Genomic DNA, 19,901 nt, shown 5'->3' with positions numbered 1-19,901 from the left:
TAAACATCATGTAACATAAGTAGTCTTAACCAAGTATATTTTTTTAAATCCATGTACCTAAATGCAAAATTAGTTTTTCACAAACCTGTTTACCTTGATAGTTCATGAATGTTCATTAAATATTTTAATTAAATTTTATATATGAAAATGTCTGCAGTATTATCTTGTCTACTGGATAAATGACTGGATAAATATTACAACTTAGCATTGAAGTAGGCAACGGACAGTCATGGTCGATTGGCCAATGGCATGCTCGAATTTTCGACGAGCCTCTGACACACCCCCGACAAGCACTCGAGAAAAACATCAAACAGCTTTCGAAACCCAGTAGTGAAAGAACGTCTAAAGAGTCATAACTGTATTATTTGTTTTATGAATTATGAATTATGAAATGAAGTATGAAATATGTAAATCCATACAGTGTGAACTTTGGGATAATAGTCAATCAGAATCTCGGATTACAAAAAAAGAATATCTGTTGATTATCTAATTTTGATTAACTTGGTGAATTTGTATTTGTTTACATTATAAGTACATGTTTGATTTTTTTTTCTTCTTCCTTCTTCTTATTCTTTAATCTTCATAGTTTTACATGCCAATTAGGGTCTCCTTTGTTTGATTTGATTCTTTTATGTTGCGTATATGTTTCGGTTTTGTTATTTTTTGTTATAGGCTTTTGTTTGAATTATAATTTGTATATTTGTATTAAGTTCACACAGATTTTCTGAAAAACAGCCGTTTAAGCTGAGAGAGTTACCGTGTTTAAATAAATATATGAAATGAAATGACATCATCAACATCATCTCCAATCCATTACAATCCTGGAATTTGTAGAGCGGCACTTTCTAGTTGCTTATAAAAAATAAAGTATCCATAATAATCAAAATCTCTCCCGCTTTTTTTTCTTTCTTCTTCTTCTTCTTCTTCTTCTTCTTCTTCTTCTTCTTTTCTTCTTCTTCTTCTTCTTCTTCTTCTTCTTTTCTTCTTCTTCTTCTTCTTCTTCTTCTTCTTCTTCTTCTTCTTCTTCTTCTTCTTCTTCTTCTTCTTCTTCTTCTTCTTCTTCTTCTTCTTCTTCTTCTTTTTTTGTCTTCTCCTTCTTTTCCTTCTTTTCTGTTGTTATTTTTTAGAACTTGGAATTTTGCAAGCCATGATAAAAAATAATCTGGTAAATGACATTTTTGTTTGAAGGCACACTTAGTTACTCTCTCAATTTTAATTTCTAAAACACATGTTAGAGGTATTTTTGTCTTAGCTGAACACTACACTGACAAATCCGAGATTCTCTGGCCACTACTAATATGTTATGCCTGATGGAGGTTTCAGGCGTCGCCAAAGGGGGGGGGGGGGGTGCGACACCCCCCCCCCCCCACCTGTCAGGATATTGTCGGTAAAATTGCGCTGCCGTCGGGAAAAAGAGAAAAGGGGGAGGGGAAAAAAGAGAGGGAAAAAAAGAGGGGGGAAAAAAGAGGGGGAAAAAAGAGAGGGAAAGGGAAAGAAAAGAAAAAGAAAAGAAAGAAAGAAAAAGAAAGGAAAGATAGGAAAAAAAGAGAAGAAAGAAAGAGAAAAAAGAAAAAGAGGGAGGAGAGGAAAGAAAGGAAAAGAAAGAAAAGAAAGAAAAGGAAAAAAAAAGAAGAAAAAAAGTGAAAGGGAAACAAAAGAAACGGTGAAAGAGAGGAGAGAGAGGGGAGGTAAGAGTCTGAGAGAGAGGAGTGGGAGTAACAGAGAGAAGGGGGTTGTTGGATGGAGTCGTCTAGTCGAGGGAGCAAGAAAGACACGGGTAAATATGTTGCTGTGTCGGGTCAGCTGTATTGGTATTCTTGCTCGATTCTCGTGTACTATATCAATGCAGAAGTTTGAAGTCGGTGAGATGCATTATTGTCGGTCGGCCGACAAGCTTTTTTCCCCTACGAACTCTGACTTCTTATCCGCTGTCACGACTTCGAGAGTGACTACAACTACAATACTTGTATTTTCTCGAAGTTTCACTTTCCTATAATATCACCTAAAGAAATAAGAGGTTTAAAATTTTCGGGGAAACTAAATTCAAACAAGGTTTAAGAGTCAACAACGGTACGACGAATCGTCTTCCTTTCGTTATATTGTGATGAAACGCCAAAAATGCCGCGCTTCGCGCGGAAGGGGAAACTTCATTTTAATAGACGAGTCGAGAACGGTACAACAAATCGTCTTCTTTCTCTAATAATGTAAGGAAACGTCAAAGCTTCCGCGCTTCGCGCGAGAGTGGGAAACTGAATTCAGACAAATAGGGCTTATTAAAGGTCGAAAACGGTGCAACAAATCGTGTTCTTTCCCTTATAATTTGAGGAAACGTCAAAGCTACCGCGCTTCGCGCGAGAGTGGGAAACTGAATTCAGACAAATAGGGCTTATTAAAAGTCGAAAACGGTACAACGAATCGTGTTCTTTCTCTAATAATTTGAGGAAACGTCAAAACTTTCGCGCTTCGCGCGGAAGGGGAAAACTTCATTTAGACGAGTCAGGAACGGTACGACGAATCGTCCTCTTTCTCTATATTGTGATGAAACGCCAAAAATTCCGCGCTTCGCGCGAGAGAGGGAAACTGAATTCAGAAAAAATGATTAGGGCTTATTTAGGGTCGAAAACGGTACAACGAATCGTGTTCTTTCTCTAATAATTTGAGGAAACGTCAAAACATTCGCGCTTCGCGCGAGAGGGGGAAACTGAATTCAGATGAATAGCTAAAGACCAGTTATGGTCATGCGATTGCATTGTGAAAGAAACGTTGTGGAATCGATCAGAAAAGGTTGATCATCTAGCATCTGCAAGGTTCTGGAATCATCAAAATGATAAGAAATTTGACCCATTCTTCGTAAAGTTACAAGCACTATACACAGAAATATGTATATGGGACTACCCTATATCTCTCACAGACCATGAGAGAAACAAATTTACCAAATATATGAGTTAGTAGGCGGTTTCCCGGCAAATTTTTTATCATCATGTATTAGTCAAAACATATTCTTTCACATGATTGGTAATGAGAGCTTCCATTTCATTTTTTGAAATTGGGGCGTTTCCAATACTGGTCTTTACCTTTAATAAGATTCGAAAACGGTACGAGGAATCGTCTTCCTTACTCTATATTGTGATGAAACGCCAAAAATTCCGCGCTTGGCGCGGGAGGGGGAAACTGAATTCAGACAAAATTAATAGAGCTTATTTAGAGTAAAAAAAGGGTACAACGAATCGTGTTCTTTCTCTAATAATTTGAGGAAACGTCAAAGCATTCGCGCTTCGCGCGAGAGGGGGAAACTGAATTCAGATGAATAGGGCTTAATAAGATTCGAAAACGGTACGAGGAATCGTCTTCCTTTCTCTATATTGTGATGAAACACCAAAAATTCCGCGCTTCGCGCGGGAGGGGGAAACTGAATTCAGACAAAATTAATAGGGCTTATTTAGAGTCGAAAACGGTACGACGAATCGTCTTCTTTCTCTGATAATTTAAGGAAACGTCAAAGCTTCCGCGCTTCGCGCGAGAGGGGGAAACTGAATTCAGACAAAATTAATAGGGCTTATTTAGAGTCGAAAACGGTACGACGAATCGTCTTCTTTCTCTAATAATTTAATGAAACGTCAAAACTTCGGCGCTTCGCGCGGGAGTGGGAAGCTTCATTCAGATAAGGATTAAGAGTCGAGAACAGTACACCGAATCGTCTGCTTTTTCTCATAATTTAATGAAACGTCAAAGCTTCCGCGCTTCGCGCGAGAGGGGGGGGGGGGAACTTAAGAGTTGAGAACGTTACAGCAAATCGTCTTATTTTTTTAAATAATTTAATGAAACGTCAAAGCTTTCACGCTTTGCGCGGGAGGGGGGGGGGAACTTCATTCAGCCAAGGATTACCAGTCGAAAACGGTACAATTAATCGTCTTCTTTTCCTAATAATTTAAGGAAATGTCTAAGCTTCCGCGCGTCGCGCGGGAGGCCCATCACCCACACCCCCTAATGAGCGCGCTTTTAAGTGATTTCCTTGCTCACTACCGCACCTCCTATAAGATCTTAGCTCCGTGCCTGCATTAAAATATATAGCTATGGTGCTGACTAAATTGAAGAAATAATTCGTATATTTATGTCGTCGAGGAAAATGACCATTTTGCGCATATGCAAGTACTATAGATAATCCATAGGAAAAACAATTTAGCCTTCGGCCCCAGGTTTATAGGGTTGAATTTGTAGATATTGGACATTTTATTTTGTCGGTAATTGGTGGCTAGTTCTGTCGGCAATCGTTGGCCTCTACCCCCCCCCCCCCCCCCCCCCCCCCCCCCCCCCCCCCCCCCCACTGAAAAAGGTCTAGCGACGCCCCTGGGTGCACCCACTTAAAAACTGCATGGGGGGGTTGAAAAGAAAGGAAGGGAGTGGAGGAAAAGGGGAAAGTGAAAAGAAGATGATAAGAGTCCCCCCCCCCCAAATCCCTTATCATTTGCATTGTTTTCTTAAAAGCTCTGGCCCTATCCTCCTATTCAATGGCTGAGCCTAGACCAAGATGCTGCCAACATGGTCCTCAAACTAGTGACACTTGATTGTTAGAGAGATCCATTTAAGCCATAGCGCCATCTATCAATAGCTGACTTGAACATGTAGCAGAAATTATCAGCGTGTCTGGCTTTGTGGCTATAACCGGGATCTTTATGGCGCGTATTTTCGTGGAAATTATATCTAATTCAGTGTGAGTACGTAGGATCTATTGAGAATTCTTAAAAGTAATATTATCTGGGAATCTGCAGTCATCTCTTTGCGAGACAGAAATGCTTGGAAACCTTTTTGCAGCTACGTAAAGACTTCGCGAGTGAACTTTTAGAACAGTGGAGTGCACGCGTGCACCCCCGAAGTTTCCCGGAGGAATAACACTCGCATTTCGACAGTGCGACCCGCACCTGCTGCTGTGTACGTACCGTACATTACACAGGTTGTGTGTTGATTCTATTGTCTTGTGTGCGGTGCAGTAAACTTGGTAAGTTGTGGTTTTGTGAGAAGGTGTCCGTGCAGTGATGTGTGAACATTTAATGATGATTAGTCTAAAGATGAGAGAAACAAAATCAGTGTAGGATGAGTAGACTGTAGGCTGTCATCAAGTGTAAATTTCAAGTTCAAGTTCAAGTTCAAGTTCAAGTTACATCAATACAAAAATGCCATGGAAAATGAATTGATGGACATGGGAGTTCCATGTGGAGAATCTCATCATGGTCAGACTCAATTAAAATTGTTTTAGGGTGCTAGATGATGATGATGATGCTATCGTAAAACTACATGTAGCATGACTACTTATAGTAATAGCGAAGAAGAAGAAGAGAAGAATCGTCTCATTCCGATACGCTTGTGTAGTTACAGGAGCCACCCGGTTCCTGTAGGCAGGCAGTGGGTTAATTTACACTGTTGTCACTTCTATTATTCCTCTTTTGTGTGTGCATTAACCATGCCCATGTGCATGCTTTCTTCTAACGACTAATGTGAACGAACAGGATTTTATTTTTGCTTGTGTAGATGTCAAAGACTGTCTTTACTTAAAGACTAATATTGGAAGTTTTCAAGAACTTTTTGAAAGAAAAACACAAAATAATAAAGACAAAGGTGACATTTTTTATTCTTCCTCTAATATTTCCACCTTTTAGCACCATGTAACAGAGTATAATCACACTTGAACAAATACAGTTGATGTGTCTCATTGAAGCATCACAATGGCGACCACAGGACCTGCTATTTGCTCAGGATTGTGCAGGTAATGGGTGCAACCGAGTGTGATTCTCAGCAAACTTGAACACAAAAAGATCCCTCTGCACCGAACAGACCTGTAACATTTCGTTTGTACGCATTCCAGTGTACATTGTTTTGAAAGTTTGTAACTTTTTGGTGATTTATCATAAAAATCATGTATGTTAGTGACAAGGTATTGTTTGCAAATGATGTCAGGTCATGTCAATCAGTGTTAAAATACTTCCTTGTTTATACATGAGCTCCTCTCTTTCTCTCTCCTCTCTCCTCTCTCCCTTTTTTCTGTATACACTGTATGTACATTGTAATTCTTCCTGTCTGACTATGTTTCTGTCTTTTTGTTCTCTCTCCCTCTCCTTCTCCCTTTTGTCTTTTATTTTCTTTATTTCTTCCTTGCTCACTATCTTTCTCCCTTTCTTACTACCGGTATTTTTCTCTCTCTCTCTTTACCCCTTCTGGCTTAAGTTTTCTAGAGCTAAATTACTTTCAGCTCCGTTTTTTTTCCTCTTTTGAATGAAATATCAATCATTACATATTATAGCAGATCAAAACGAAGAAGCAACCTTTCCATGTGTACTGATTTACATGTCTTGACAAAGGCACAGATTTCTTTGAATCGGGAGAGTATAGCAGACTGGAGACGCAGACCTTGACAACACAATTAACTGTATGGGCTGGCCATTTAAATCTTTGATACAGTACAGGTACATCATCACCAAAGAATCTTTCATACATCATCATCATCAATGAAATGATGGGAGTGGCAAGCAATTTAGCTCATGAAAGCTAAGACTAAGAGCTGAAAAAATCTGAAAAGTAGCTCTACTAGACCTCTGCCTATGGTGAAAATCCCTGAATATTAAGCAAGATAAACTTACAAAAAACGTTGCAATGAAACCGTGCTTATTCCTTTTGGAAATCCAGAAGGAGCTCTTGAAGAATTTTTTTTTTTACAATACGCATCTTTAGGAAAAAGAAAAAGAAAAGGAGAGAATTAGTGAAGAAAAAAGTGGAGAAAGGATCTCAGTTATGCAGTCCCTTCAAGGTCAAGCAGTTTTATCAAAGCCTGGAAAAAAGAAAAGCTTTTGTGTTTGGATTGTTCAAAGCATAATCCATAAAATCTGTAATTTGACACTGCCACCATCCATTTTGTTTTGAAGATTGGAAGGAAAAAAATGCAGATTTTCTGCTGTTTTGGTGAGTGCGGCACCTCCAGAAAATGACAGGATTCTGAAGGGAAACAAAAACATTATTTTTGTTCAGCCCTCTATAACTATTCCACACCTGTTTTTACAGCCACTTAATACACCTTCCAGATTCAATCACACATGAACTTGAAAGAAAAAGACCCCCTGGTAAAAAAAGTTCCAACAACTGATTTATTTTTTCCTTTTCCTCCCCTCCACACTATGATATTTCTTCCTCTGCCTTTGCCTTAGCCCTGTTAAGAAAACCCTTAGAGTTTTCATTCTACATGTACATATTGTACAAACTTCTTTCCTCTCACTTCATGCCCTGTCATCTAGATTAGCAGATCTTCCCCTTAAGCTTTATTTTTAGTTAATCATAGGATTATTGTGTTCACAGAGTAATCGAGGGGTTGAGTTTCTCTGCTTCAAAGAGATATTTTCTAAAATGGCTGCCAACCCTTCCAGGTCTGACACCATCTGTATGGGAGTATTTACTAACTTGGAATCCTTGCCCCATGAAATCTACTCGGGCAGGGCATTAATTTTGGTATAGGCTGAATTGATCAGCTTTTCTTCTTTAGATTGGCAACACTGATCTCTATCTTTTGTTGCTGTGTTTACATTTCTAATAAAAAAATAAAAAAATATGGACAGAGAGTCAGAGACTTCACATGTCAAAGTGGAAATTACCAATTATAATTTGAAAACAATGATTGTGAGCTTTTCAACAGGTTGCCAGCTTTTCAACAGGTTGCCAATTGTATATTCTTTCCTACTAAAAATGTTATGACACGAAAATGGAAATTACAATGTATCAATATTTCCATGATTGTGGAATGACCTGCCTACGATCTGTCCACCTTTCTCCTTCATAAGATGTTTTTAAGCAGGCTCACAAAACTCTCCTATTCAATGATAATCTTTAACTTTTTGATAATTGTTTGTTAATTTGTTTGAACCCTGTGAAGCGCTGTGAAACCGTTTGTGTACACTAAGAGTGCAATATAAATGACTTTGTTATTATTGTTATTATCTTTATTATTAGTATTATCATTATGTTTGATGTCTATGGGTCTGGCTCTAAACAAAAAATATTTGGGTATTGCCAAGTATCTCACATGCTTCACTGCCCACTGAGCTATGTTATTGAACATGTACGTATGTGCCCAACCTGGCACCTACTTTGATACCTGAATATTATAGGTAAATATGTAGGATTACATTATTCAATAGTGTTTTGCATTGTCTAGAAATGCAGAAGTTCTGCACTTACCGATCTTTCGAGAGAGAGCTACTTTTAAAGACATAAAACCGGCACACATTCAGTAATCCTGTGATGTATGAGTTGGTGCTGCAGGCTCTTATTTCTGTAAGTATTGTGAGTTGAAAACAGAGAGAGAATGCACCGCGGTAGAAAGAAAAAAAAGATCCGTTTTTGTATTCAGCTCTCGGAATAAAAGATGAATACATCAGATAATGGATTTTTCACGAATTACCTCCGGCAATTGAACATTGAAAATGGTTCCTCTCAGGGCTCCGATACCCTCGTCAAAAGTTCAGTGCTTTTATGTCGTCTTCTGAATAATGAATGATGCTCTATCTTGGCTTTAGAAGAGTTCCGTCTAATCAAACACCATGTAATTGTCTCTTAGTGTGTCAGAAAGGCATGTATCTGGCAATGTTCATCTGGCAATGTTCACCTGGTATTGTAGGACACATGCTTTGATGACAATTACTCTGTGGTTATTTCATCAAATTTATAACTTCAACCATGAAGGTACCGTACATGTAACTTTAACATTAGCTACCCCTAAACTAACATTAACCCCTTGCTTACTGGAATCAAGCGTTCCCTGTGTTAAGCCTATGGAAAATTCCCATGAATAGATCATTCAGCAGTCAACAGGTTAACCTGAATGTCACTATAATCCTAAACCTACAATGTAGCCCTTCATGCACGGTGGACAAGATAATGCGTGGGTCAGATGTCTGGCTACTTAAACATGCATACATTACTTAATAAATAATGTATTGGACAAGTTTGATTATAAATGCTTTTCATATGGGGGGGGGGGGGGAGGGAAGGGGTATGTCATTTCAAAACGTGTATCATGTTCATGCAAATGTACATTGTTTTTGTAGGTATATATTGTTAGTATTTTGAAATAAGCCCTCCTGTCTGTACAGTATGTACACCAGTTTGCAATGAATGGAAAGACAGCAAAATACATTAACCCTTTGACATTATGACTAATTTTCAAAATATTTGTATTTACCTGCCTAGGGATCATGAACCTGGCGAGATTTTGTCCTTTTCTTTATTTATCCTTTTTATCTGGCAAGAGGTCAATATTTGCTGAGACAAAGCACAAATAATCCAATCATGATAAGGCTTCCTGTACAAATGAAATCTAAAATAAACATCCAGTTTTCTGATTGAATTTGCAGTAATTTGCTGTATCCATATAATGTAATATGATGATGATAGGACCCTCAACACGCAACGGTGATGTACACATACATTGTACTTGACATCGATCAGGTTACACACTAAGGCTGTGCACAACAGTGTAATGAGGTACCCGAGTACACTCCCAGGCTCACAGGCGAATACTCGAATATTCGGACGCCATGTTTTTTATAATTTTTTTGAATTTTTTTGAATTTTTTTGAATTTTTTTGATTTTTTTGAATTTTTTTGATTTTTTGATTTTTTTTCTTTTTTTTCTTTTTTTGCCACTACCATACCACTCGGCAGTTTCTCAGGTCCCTCGCTGAAAACGCATGCAACTTTACTTTGAGTTGCAGTTGAAAGTGCCGATTTAATAAGAATAATAACAGTAAACAATGCTGTTTTAAAAACCAAAGATGGCAGAATAATCCATTTTCCTCCAAGTCCAAACAGAAATCTGGACATTTGGTCCCAGTTTCTGAAAGGTGAGTTTGACAGTGCTTGAGTTGGGAAACATTTTTACCGACGGTACCGTGCCAGCGGACGCCGCTCTCCCTGGCACGGGTAAGCGCTGGCCTGGACATTTTTTTTTTTTTTTTTTTTTTTTTTTTTAATTTTTTTTTTTTGCGGCCGAATATTCGGGTACAAGAAATCGTACCCGAGTAGTTGTCAACCGTGCGGGTACTCGAGCATTCGACTACCCGTCGCAGCCTTATTACACACAGAAACCCCTCTCCCCCTCCCCAAATTTTAACTTAAAACCCTTGAATAACATGTATAGAGACAACACTATACTTTTTAATAAACACAGAGACACCCAGTATTCTCCAGATTCCCATTAAAGAGCAATGTACCTCTTCTACAAGGTTGGTCTGGTAAACATTATAATTTTTGGCATTATTAAAAGGGGATCTGCATAAAAAACTGGGAGGGGGATGCCTTCATGAAACATCTGGGTTCTAGGAAAAAATTGTAGAACATGGGCTGAGCCCTGATGTGGCCCCTGTTCTAAAGGAAATGGAGTTCAAAATGATATTTGCTTCCCTTTTCCCCCACAAACTCAGAAAATTTGTACTTAAAAGTTTTTTTCTGCAACATTTTGTTTATATCCATCCCTTCCTACATTTTATCTGATTTTTAATCTCTCCTCTTTGTGAAGGAAAATACTATTAAAAAATATATATCCGTACCGTTAGTAATAACAAAAAAGATTGCTTGAAATGTTCTTGACATTGTAAAACTGCATCAGAGAATTAATTAAAAGAGGATACCATAGTTATTTGAGTTACATTGAGTTAAAGCACACAACCATGAACTTGCATTTAATTCAGTCCAGCTATTACTTTTTTGTTGTCTCAGTTGATTTATTAGACGTTCCTCCAAATCTCTTTTAATCTTTTTAAGTGACAATAAAGTGACATACATGTATATGGGAGAGGCATGATGAATGGAATAGATTTTAAGATTTATTAAGTATTTATTGATGTGCAGTGATTCAAAGAAATCAAAATCTTTAAGCAATTGTGTAGGATGACTAATCTTTAACTAGGAGTAGACAATTTCCTTTTAATCTTCAAATACTGTGGGAAAACAGGAATGGGCAATAATTCAATATTGCAAATCTTTTGTGATTCTAAACATGTACCACATTAATTACTTTGTTCATTTCATACAAAATTGAAAGTCTGATTTAATGTATTTGAGTATTACTTCTTGCTGGTCTCACTACATGTACCTTTACTCATTAGTCACACACGGGTGTATCAAGAAATATATTTTAAATACCGGTACTTTGATGAATTAAATGGATAAAAGAATATTTAGTATGAGACCCTGTATTGCCTTTAATATAAACTGTTGCATAAATAAATGGAGGTACATGAGCCATGAACATGATACTGTAAAATCTGTTATTTTCAGGAGGCCTTAGTTTTCACAAATTTTGCATATTGTCTGGTGACAAATTTTTAACAGCTCATGTTTGAAAAACTAAGAAATTTAAAAAAATCATCTGCATGAGGAAAATATCAGCTTTTACAGTTAGTCTTTACAGGAGGAATATTGTCTCTGTCATTCTCCTTTTCTCATATCTAGTACTTGCACATCTGTAAATGAGAATTTGACCTGGCAGGATGCAATCCAAGTAGAATTACTTCCTTTAAAAGTGAACTTTATATCCCATTGCAAATTTTATTTTTTCAAGGATATTTCATGTGCATCACTGGATATCTCATCTATTCAACTGTCTCTATTTGGGTCAATGTATTATGGAAATCTAGATTAAAGTATCTGTGCAGAGCCAGAAGGATGTTAACTCTGTTAAAGTGTGTGAGTAAATGCCCTTCTAACTCCAAACAGATGAAAGAAAGAAACTTGGCAACCTCCATCTCTCTATTTATAAATGGGGGTTTCTATTCTAATGACCTGCGTTAATAATGACATCATTAACCACTGCTTTGTATACTTTGATGGATTGGTGGTTTAATCTTGACAGAGTAAAGTAAGGATTAATTTTTATGTGGGTTGACCATGGACATTAGATAATTAGAACACTAGACATTTGAGTAAAAAGATGAAATAATGGAGTGATAGATAGACTGCCCCATTTATTATTATTACTATTATTGTTATTATTCTTATTGATTTTATTTTTATCGACCATGAGTCATTTTGACCCTCTCTTCTCCCCTTGGCAGTAGATTCATCCCTCATAAGAGATACATGTATAGAAGAAAGAAGAAAAATGAAAACCAATACTTCAATAAAAGTTGATCTATTGTGTACAGATTTTGAGCTAGTTATGAAGAATTTTAAGCAAAATGAAATTTGGAAGAAATATGGATTCAAACCTTTGTACAAGACATGCTTCATTGAAGCTATACTCTGTGGTCTGGCTCTGACACTCTTAACTTCATCGGTTCATCCTAACCCTTACCCTACTCCTAAAAACTCAATTGCATACAGGTTGTAATCCTGTGACACAGTGAATCTTGGAGCTTACACTGTATGTTTTAATCACCATGTATTGATTGACCATAGAGATGATAATACAGTATTAAATGGGTGTATCAGGTGATTGAGATGGGGATCTGTATACGTGGGTGACATGGGTTTGTAAAGTTCAACTCTGCCCCCCCCCCTTCCGAAAAAAAGTAAACAGGGGGCATGCATACACTCCATACAGATTCATGCAGCCCCCTGTGAAAGAAGTAAGTGTGTAGTGCTGGCTACTGGTGATGACTGGAATGATTGTAAAAACAATCTGTATAGAGTGTGACATTTGTCATGAAATGGGAGAGTCCTCCGCTCATCCAAACAAGTCTAGATTCAGATCAACGATAATGATTTTGGAGTTTTAGATTGCTTTCCATGTCCTTTCCCATCGTCCTGTTGCTGGTTTAATGCAGACGTAGCGGCGCTTGCAAGCGAACATTTTCTTTAAAGAAACTGTATAAGGAGCCCAAACTCAATAACATTATCCAGAAATATGCAATATGTTGCAGTCATGTAAACCACTTTTTTTTCTACTGAAAGAGGGGCATGTTTAAGTTCATCATATCAAATATCCCCCAAAGTACCCTCATTTTTTTTTCTTGAAGAAGCATTTCATAAACCATTTGGTTTCAGCCCTGTTTTGCTGTCATCTGCGAATGTGTTCCAGTAAAGTTCTCAGGCAATATTTTGTCAGCAAAGAGGAGAGGTTTTGTGTTGCGTTGCATTGTTGCATCGCGCCTCGTAGAGCACGTTTGAAATTAATTTCGTCCGAATGTTTTGATGTCGGGCAGCATCGTAATTTCTTGTCACAGCCAAGGGCAGTCTTAGAAGCGAGCATAATGAGGGAGCAGTGACATGAGCAGATGAAGGGGGATAACTCTGAATAACAATGATTATTTTGCAAAGGTTCCATTCCTTCACGGTGCTTTGTTAATAAGGATTATCAAAGAGCAGAAAAGTATACTTTCGTGCACAAAGAGGCATGTAATTAAGAAAATTGCTCCATGCTCCATACATCATTTTGCTTTCGGTTTTGACGATTTCTTTCTTGTCTGTGTATTGTGTATTCAATGAATGAGTTGATGTTTGTTCATTCTTATTCTTACGGTCCTGACTTTAGTTATAAGGATTTATTAATGTAGTGGAAAAGTTGAGGGAATGTTTTTGTAAGCAATGATGGATTGGATTATGCACAATGTTGTATCAGTTAAAGATTTTTACAAAGATTTAATCATCGTACATGGTTTATGAACTCCAGAACCCTTTTAGAATTGAAACTATTGTAGCTTAGCAGGGTTCTTGTTAATTTTTCTGATAGCAGGCTATTTATGATTTACAGGAGGCTACTAAAATTGCAAAAGAAAAATCTCTGTGCACGTAGCGCACATCACCATGTGCGCGAAGCGCACATCACGAGCGCGAAGTCCCTTGCGGCCGGGGTCCAGGGCCCGCCCAAGGGCCCTGGAAGCTTTAGGGTTTTAGATGCTCTCTGGTGCTATCTTAGCCTTATTTTTGAAGGTATGACCACACTGTATGAGCCATAGTTTAATGATAAAGATCATGAATATTTTGGCTGAATAACTTACTTTTCATATGATATACAATATGAAATGAAAATGCTCCATTATTGTTTTTGATAAATCAATCATATTTGTGATGAATCTACAATTTTGAATTACATGATAATGATACAAGGTAGTCCTGGGCAAAAAACGGTTAACTGACGTTTACAGGACCTTGTCAGTGAAGAAAAATCGTTTGCGATAAAAAATTAAAAAAATTGGAACACACATAAAAAAAATATGACAAAATTGGATTGGTAAATGGTTTGCAGGTATGTGACAGCTGTCACAGGGGTCTGGGGGTGTTACGAATACGTTATCGAATCGTGCATCGCCAAATCAATCACAGTTTCACACTCATTATTACTACCGGTATTATTTATAATTTAGCCTACATTATTATTTACATTTCAAATAAAAAACTTACCTGTACGTTGCTTCTTACTCTTAATAGTAACAGGGTTCGTACGGGTCAGGGAATTTCTGGAAAGTCAGGGAATTTAAAAATGTTTTTTCCAGAAGTAAAAAGTCAGGGAAAGTCAGGGAATTCATCCATTTCTTCTGGAAAGTCAGGGAAAATCTTTTTTTTTCAAGATGTTTGTTAAAATGGCATTTAATTTGTCTTGTGAACAAAGGAAAAAAACATTTGGTAAAATCTGTGGTTCACAGGACCTTTTTCGTAACACGCAATATCTTTAGGACCTACTGGTACCGTGTCTATTGTGTCTTTCATACTGTATGCAAGATGTTTGTGCGCGTGAATGACTTGCAGTGACAGGTGCGGTGCGTGGTGCCGGTGTGTGTACATACAAGAATGCTGCATGCACGCTGTACGATTACTTTTTGATCGAGCTTGTTGCTTTGATTTTGATTAAAAGTTTGAATGAAGGTGTTTTACCCTGGGGTTTTACCACAGAATATTCATGAAACAATAATTTAAATGTAAATAACTATGTATCATGAGCCACTCGTGTTTTCTTAAGAACCCCTTTAAAAATTGTGTTGCTCTTTACTCGAATATCGCAACCCTGAATCGCATTTGATATACATTTGGCGTCCATTGTGCGAGCGCGAGCATACAGCCAGTAGTTAGCTAACCTAGCCTCGTGGTTGCTGCTTTCCCCAACGTCCGCAATGAAGGCACACTTTTTTTCCTCAGCAAAATATCCAAAGTCGGGGATGGGCCTTATATAGTCAGGTACAGGATATTTGAGTCCTCAAATGCTACTTTTTAGTGGTTTCAAAAATCTCTGTGTCTCAACATGAATTACATAATGCAAATAAAGAATAGGATCTACTATTTGAAGTTAAACTACGTTCCAAATTTGAAAGGAAGAGAGTTTTTTTCCAGTTTTTTTTCTTCAGTCTCGATAAATTATGCCCTGTCACAAGGACTTTGCCGGCCGAAGCTCTCCCGTGTCTCCAGCTCACTCACCTGTATGATGCAAGCTCACTTACACAGGGGATAACGAATCACCACGTGAAAACTAGCCTGTCCACATTTCTGTTTGGACTCGGAGGAAAATTCTGTCATCTTTAGTTTTAAAAACAACATTGTTCAATGGGTCTAACTTAGTTCACAAGCACTTCAACTGTGCCTCGTAATAAAATGAAAGTATTTTCGAACGCTGTCACTAAAATAAGAGCCGATCTGATGTTAACAAAATGACCAATGTTGGCTTTTTTTTGGTGGCTTTTTGTTAACCAGATTAGATCACGTCTTATTTCAGTGTTCGAAAAATACTTTTACTTTTCATTATACAAGGCACAGTTCAAGTGCTTGTGAACTATGAGGCTGTTCACACCGACAGAGATAGTGCGCGCCAGACCGCGCTATCTCCGCGGTTTGGAAGGTACAACGTCGTTTCGGTCCGCCCAACAGCGAGCCACGGCGAGCCAACACTGGAGCACCTCTTGGGGGTGGTCCACGAGAGATAGCGCAGGCTAGCGCGCGCTAGAAAAAAGGGGGTGCTACGATAGACCGCGCTATCTCATTGCGGTGTGAACAGCCTCTATGGGCGTGTTCACACCGCAAGGGGGGACCGTGGGCGGACCATGGATCGCGCTATCGTAGCGCGACCCACGGTCCGCCCATTGGCATTCGCCGGATCCACACCGCAGTGAGATAGCGCGGTCTAACTGCACCCCCTTTTTTGAGAGGTCCTGTTGTCATGACGCGTGACGTTCTGAATAGGCCATTTTCGTAATGTAACCAAATTTAATGCATACGTCTTTGTAAAGTGCCTCAATACAAATTATTTCATTCACCTGATAAGAATAATAGTATTTCAATAGACAGAATCCAAACTGCATACATTAGTTGTTGTCAGGTTGGACAAGCATTATGGCTTGACCTACCTATATAGCAACACTTAATATATGCAGTTGCATTCTGACTATTGAAATACTATTGTTCCTATCAGGTGAATGAAATAATTTGTATTGAGGCACCTCACAAACACTTATGCATTAAATTTGGTTACATTACGAAAATGGCCTATTGTACCGATTCAGATTCAGATCGCACCAAAATAGAATGAGTATAAAATTCCCCGCGTGTAGAACGATGAAATCCGGCGTGCTATCGTAGCTCGGGTTCACACCGGCAGAGATAGCGCGGTCTAGCGCGCGCTAGACCGCGCTATCTCTCGTGGACCACCCCCAAGAGGTGCTCCAGTGTTGGCTCGCCGTGGCTCGCTGTTGGGCGGACCGAAACGACGTTGTACCTTCCACACCGCAGAGATAGCGCGGTCTAGCGCGCGCTAGACCGCGCTATCTCTGCCGGTGTGAACAGCCTCTAAGTTAGACCTAGGTCTAGTAACAATGTTGTTGTTTTTTTCCAGATTTTTTTTCAGATTTTTTTTTAGATTTTTTTTTTTTTATCTTCGAAATAGGGGTGCGCCTTACAGTTTTGTAATTTGCTTCCTAGTATTGCGATGATGTATAGTTGTACGCTTTAGATTAAGACATGTTCATCATTGAAAATGGTCATGGAAATTTACATTATCCTGCTCTGGAAAGTCATGGAAAGTCATGGAATTTTTAAAATGTGTAAGTGTACGAACCCTGTAGTAAGGAAGGAAGACATCGATGTCTGCCGTTTCGATTCCATTTTAATTCGACTGGCGTGCGATCTCGGAGATAAATTCACTCAGCTAGCACAGCTCGGCTCACAACGCGCGCTTTTCTTGCGTAAGCTAGCTTGCCGGCCTGCGCTTGGCTCTGGCGCACTGGGCATATACTAGATAGCTCTGCCCCCGCGTGCGCCGCGCCGCAAGTCCATATTTTAATAGGGTTTTATTTTACGATCGTTTCGGAGACGTTTCATCTCATTTCTTTACGACCGTTTTCACAACCCCGCGCTATGAAAGCGTGTCTTCGTGAAGCTTGTGATAACAGAAATTTGAGATAGCGACTTGACCGAATATGATGTGATTTTTGTATTATTATTATTTTTTTTTGGAGAGGCTTACAGCCGGCTACGATTGCCGTTACAGCCGGAAAAAATAGCCGGTTGCCGGCTATTAACAAGAACCCTGCTTAGTATTTAGTTCTAATGGAAGTGTTTATGTGTACTTCAAATGTAGCTCCCTACCCTCTATCTGAGCTGCGTTTAATTTTAAGTTACAGAAGTCTTCAGTGTTTTTGCTACTTATTTTCTGATTCCCATGGCATCTACATGTACAGGGTTGTACTTGCTTTTATGATCGCACAATAGTACTGTTTGTGGACATTGGTAATGTTTGCGTGGTGAATGATTAAAATATCCTACTTTGCTTCATTTCATTAATGCTTCAAATATTACAACTAATATATTGATGTAATTTTTTTTATTTTTCAAGTCTAATTTTATCAATTTTCTCAATCTCTACACTTTTTTTTGCTGTGCAGGAAATCTGGACCCTGACAGGTGATAGTATCTGGATGTACATGAAGTCTGTCAGATCACACATCAGTCTTGGGGCTTGGTTTCATACGGTAAGTGGGTAATGACTGATGGCTACCATTTAAAAAAAAGAATTGTGAGGTCTGGCGATCTCTTGTCTCATTCCTTCTTCTGTATACGACATACTGTACATGTATTAGCGTCGATTAGCAAGACAGTGAAGACACACCGAAACATGCCGTGATATAAAGAGCATATTGATCCGAAGCTCCTTCACATCATTGAAGAATTATTCCTTTTCCATTAAGCAGCATACACCTGTGATGACAGAAAAGAATGGTGTCAACTATCTTTTGTATTAAACCCTCATATGCATGCCATCTCCTGTAGCCTATACTACAGATCACCGAATCATATCGATTCCAATCGTAGCCTTTTACCTCACACGTATAATGCTCAGGCAAGTGGCTTCTAGCTGCGTCGAGGAGGGGGTCAAGAACTAGGGGAGGGGAATAGGATTGATTTTTTTAAAGAAATCTTGTATTGATTTGTAAGCCCTGTGAGTGCTAGTCCAACAAAGTCTGGCCTGTAGGATCTACTTCATGCTTGGGAAATAAGTGTACTGCTCTAGGTGTACAAGTAGCTCGTAACCAGAACCAGTCTCAAAAGCTACATATTGAAAGGTTTCTGCAGAGCCAAACACAAATCATTCTTGATCACAGAAACGGTGCCTTCAAAAACCATTAAAGCAAGCTAGACCAGAACAGGACTTGGGGTTGTGGGCTACAGCATTTACTAAGCAGGGAAAAAAATAATATTTATTTTTCGGGGGCTACTTTTCAAGCTTGCCTGCATAAAAATAACACTCTAAAATTTGTTTTGCATTGAACTCTATGCAAATTTATGGGGGCTCTTTTCTGATTTTCAGGGGCTCTTTTGGGCATTTCGGGGGCAAATTCGCCCTGAGCCCCCGTGTATTTTTTTCACTGTTACTAAGCCAGAACAAGTAATCTGTTGAAGAAAAGTAAGAGTTATTAATTTGAAGATATGAATTCAAATTGTGCACCTTCTAGTTCTTGCTTGTATTTTGTGTATAATACATTTTTTCATGACGTTTCATAGGCCTATGCCCTATGCACATGTAGTTTGATAACTACTGCTTAGTTCTAGTTAGACAGTACCACTGGTACCTGAGAACCTACAGCCTTAGAGAGTTAAGGATTATGTTTAGGGTTTAGGCTTGTAGTATATACATGTAGGTTTTAGCCAGTTTAATTTAGGTTTTTGGTCCAGTATTGAATTGAAGTTCATAATTCAAGTAGTTGTAGAAGTGACTCCGCATTGTCGGCACAGCATGAGTTGTACAACCACTATACAAATGCACCCGTGACTTCCAAAGCAATTTGTCCTTATGTTTAGTAAACAGATATTGATTATCAGCTGCCTTGTGTGGTGTGTGGTTTTAAGGAATCAATTGTGACAGGAAGGACTTGTTTTATGCCTTTGTAGAGTCATCAAAGATTAAATTACATGTAGATATACAAAATGAATCCTGATGATGAGTGGCCAGAGCCTGTTGCATTTTAGTAGAAATTAGAAATTATAAAGTACTGTACAGTACTTCAATCTGAGAGTTTCACCAGAAATAACATTTCCAGGTTATAAAATTTATCTAATCTTTGTAGAGGTGTCGTGGTCGAGTGGATATGTCATTGGACTGTGGATCACAAGGTAGGTCCATGGTTCAAGTCCCGCCATGGCACTAATGTCCTTTGGCAAGACATTGATTTACATTTGCCACTCTCCACCCAGGTGTTAAATGGGTACCTGGTAGGATGCGAAATTTAATGTGGTTAGATTTATAGCAAGTGTGCGCTTGTAAAAATGATGCACTGGCTGGAATGCTCCCCAGGGATTGGAGAATGTGCATATATTCTGTGCGGGTAAGCCTGAATCCGATGACCGGGGTAATAATATATATCTGTAAAGCGCTTTGAGAGGATCTGTGGTCCTGAAAAGCGCTTTATAAGAACGAGCTGTTATTATCATCTATCATAACCGAT

The 19,901-nt window shown here is 38.6% G+C and overlaps 1 protein-coding gene across 1 annotated transcript in view; it reads left to right on the top strand.

The window, feature by feature from the left end:
* The first annotated feature begins 4,617 nt into the window (after positions 1-4,617).
* Positions 4,618-19,901, top strand: part of LOC575562 (D-glucuronyl C5-epimerase) — a 96,384-nt gene continuing 81,100 nt past the window's right edge. Inside the window, exons 1-2 of the mRNA XM_030986513.1 lie at positions 4,618-4,996; positions 17,844-17,930. The gene's annotated coding sequence lies outside the window, so the exon portion shown is untranslated. The remainder of the gene's footprint in view (positions 4,997-17,843; positions 17,931-19,901) is intronic.

This window comes from Strongylocentrotus purpuratus, unplaced genomic scaffold (assembly GCF_000002235.5).
Source record: "Strongylocentrotus purpuratus isolate Spur 01 unplaced genomic scaffold, Spur_5.0 spur5_scaffold_16, whole genome shotgun sequence".
NCBI classification, from domain to species: domain Eukaryota; kingdom Metazoa; phylum Echinodermata; class Echinoidea; order Camarodonta; family Strongylocentrotidae; genus Strongylocentrotus; species Strongylocentrotus purpuratus.
The sequence above is the reverse complement of the archived record's forward strand: the minus strand, read 5'-3'. Positions and strand labels throughout refer to the sequence as shown.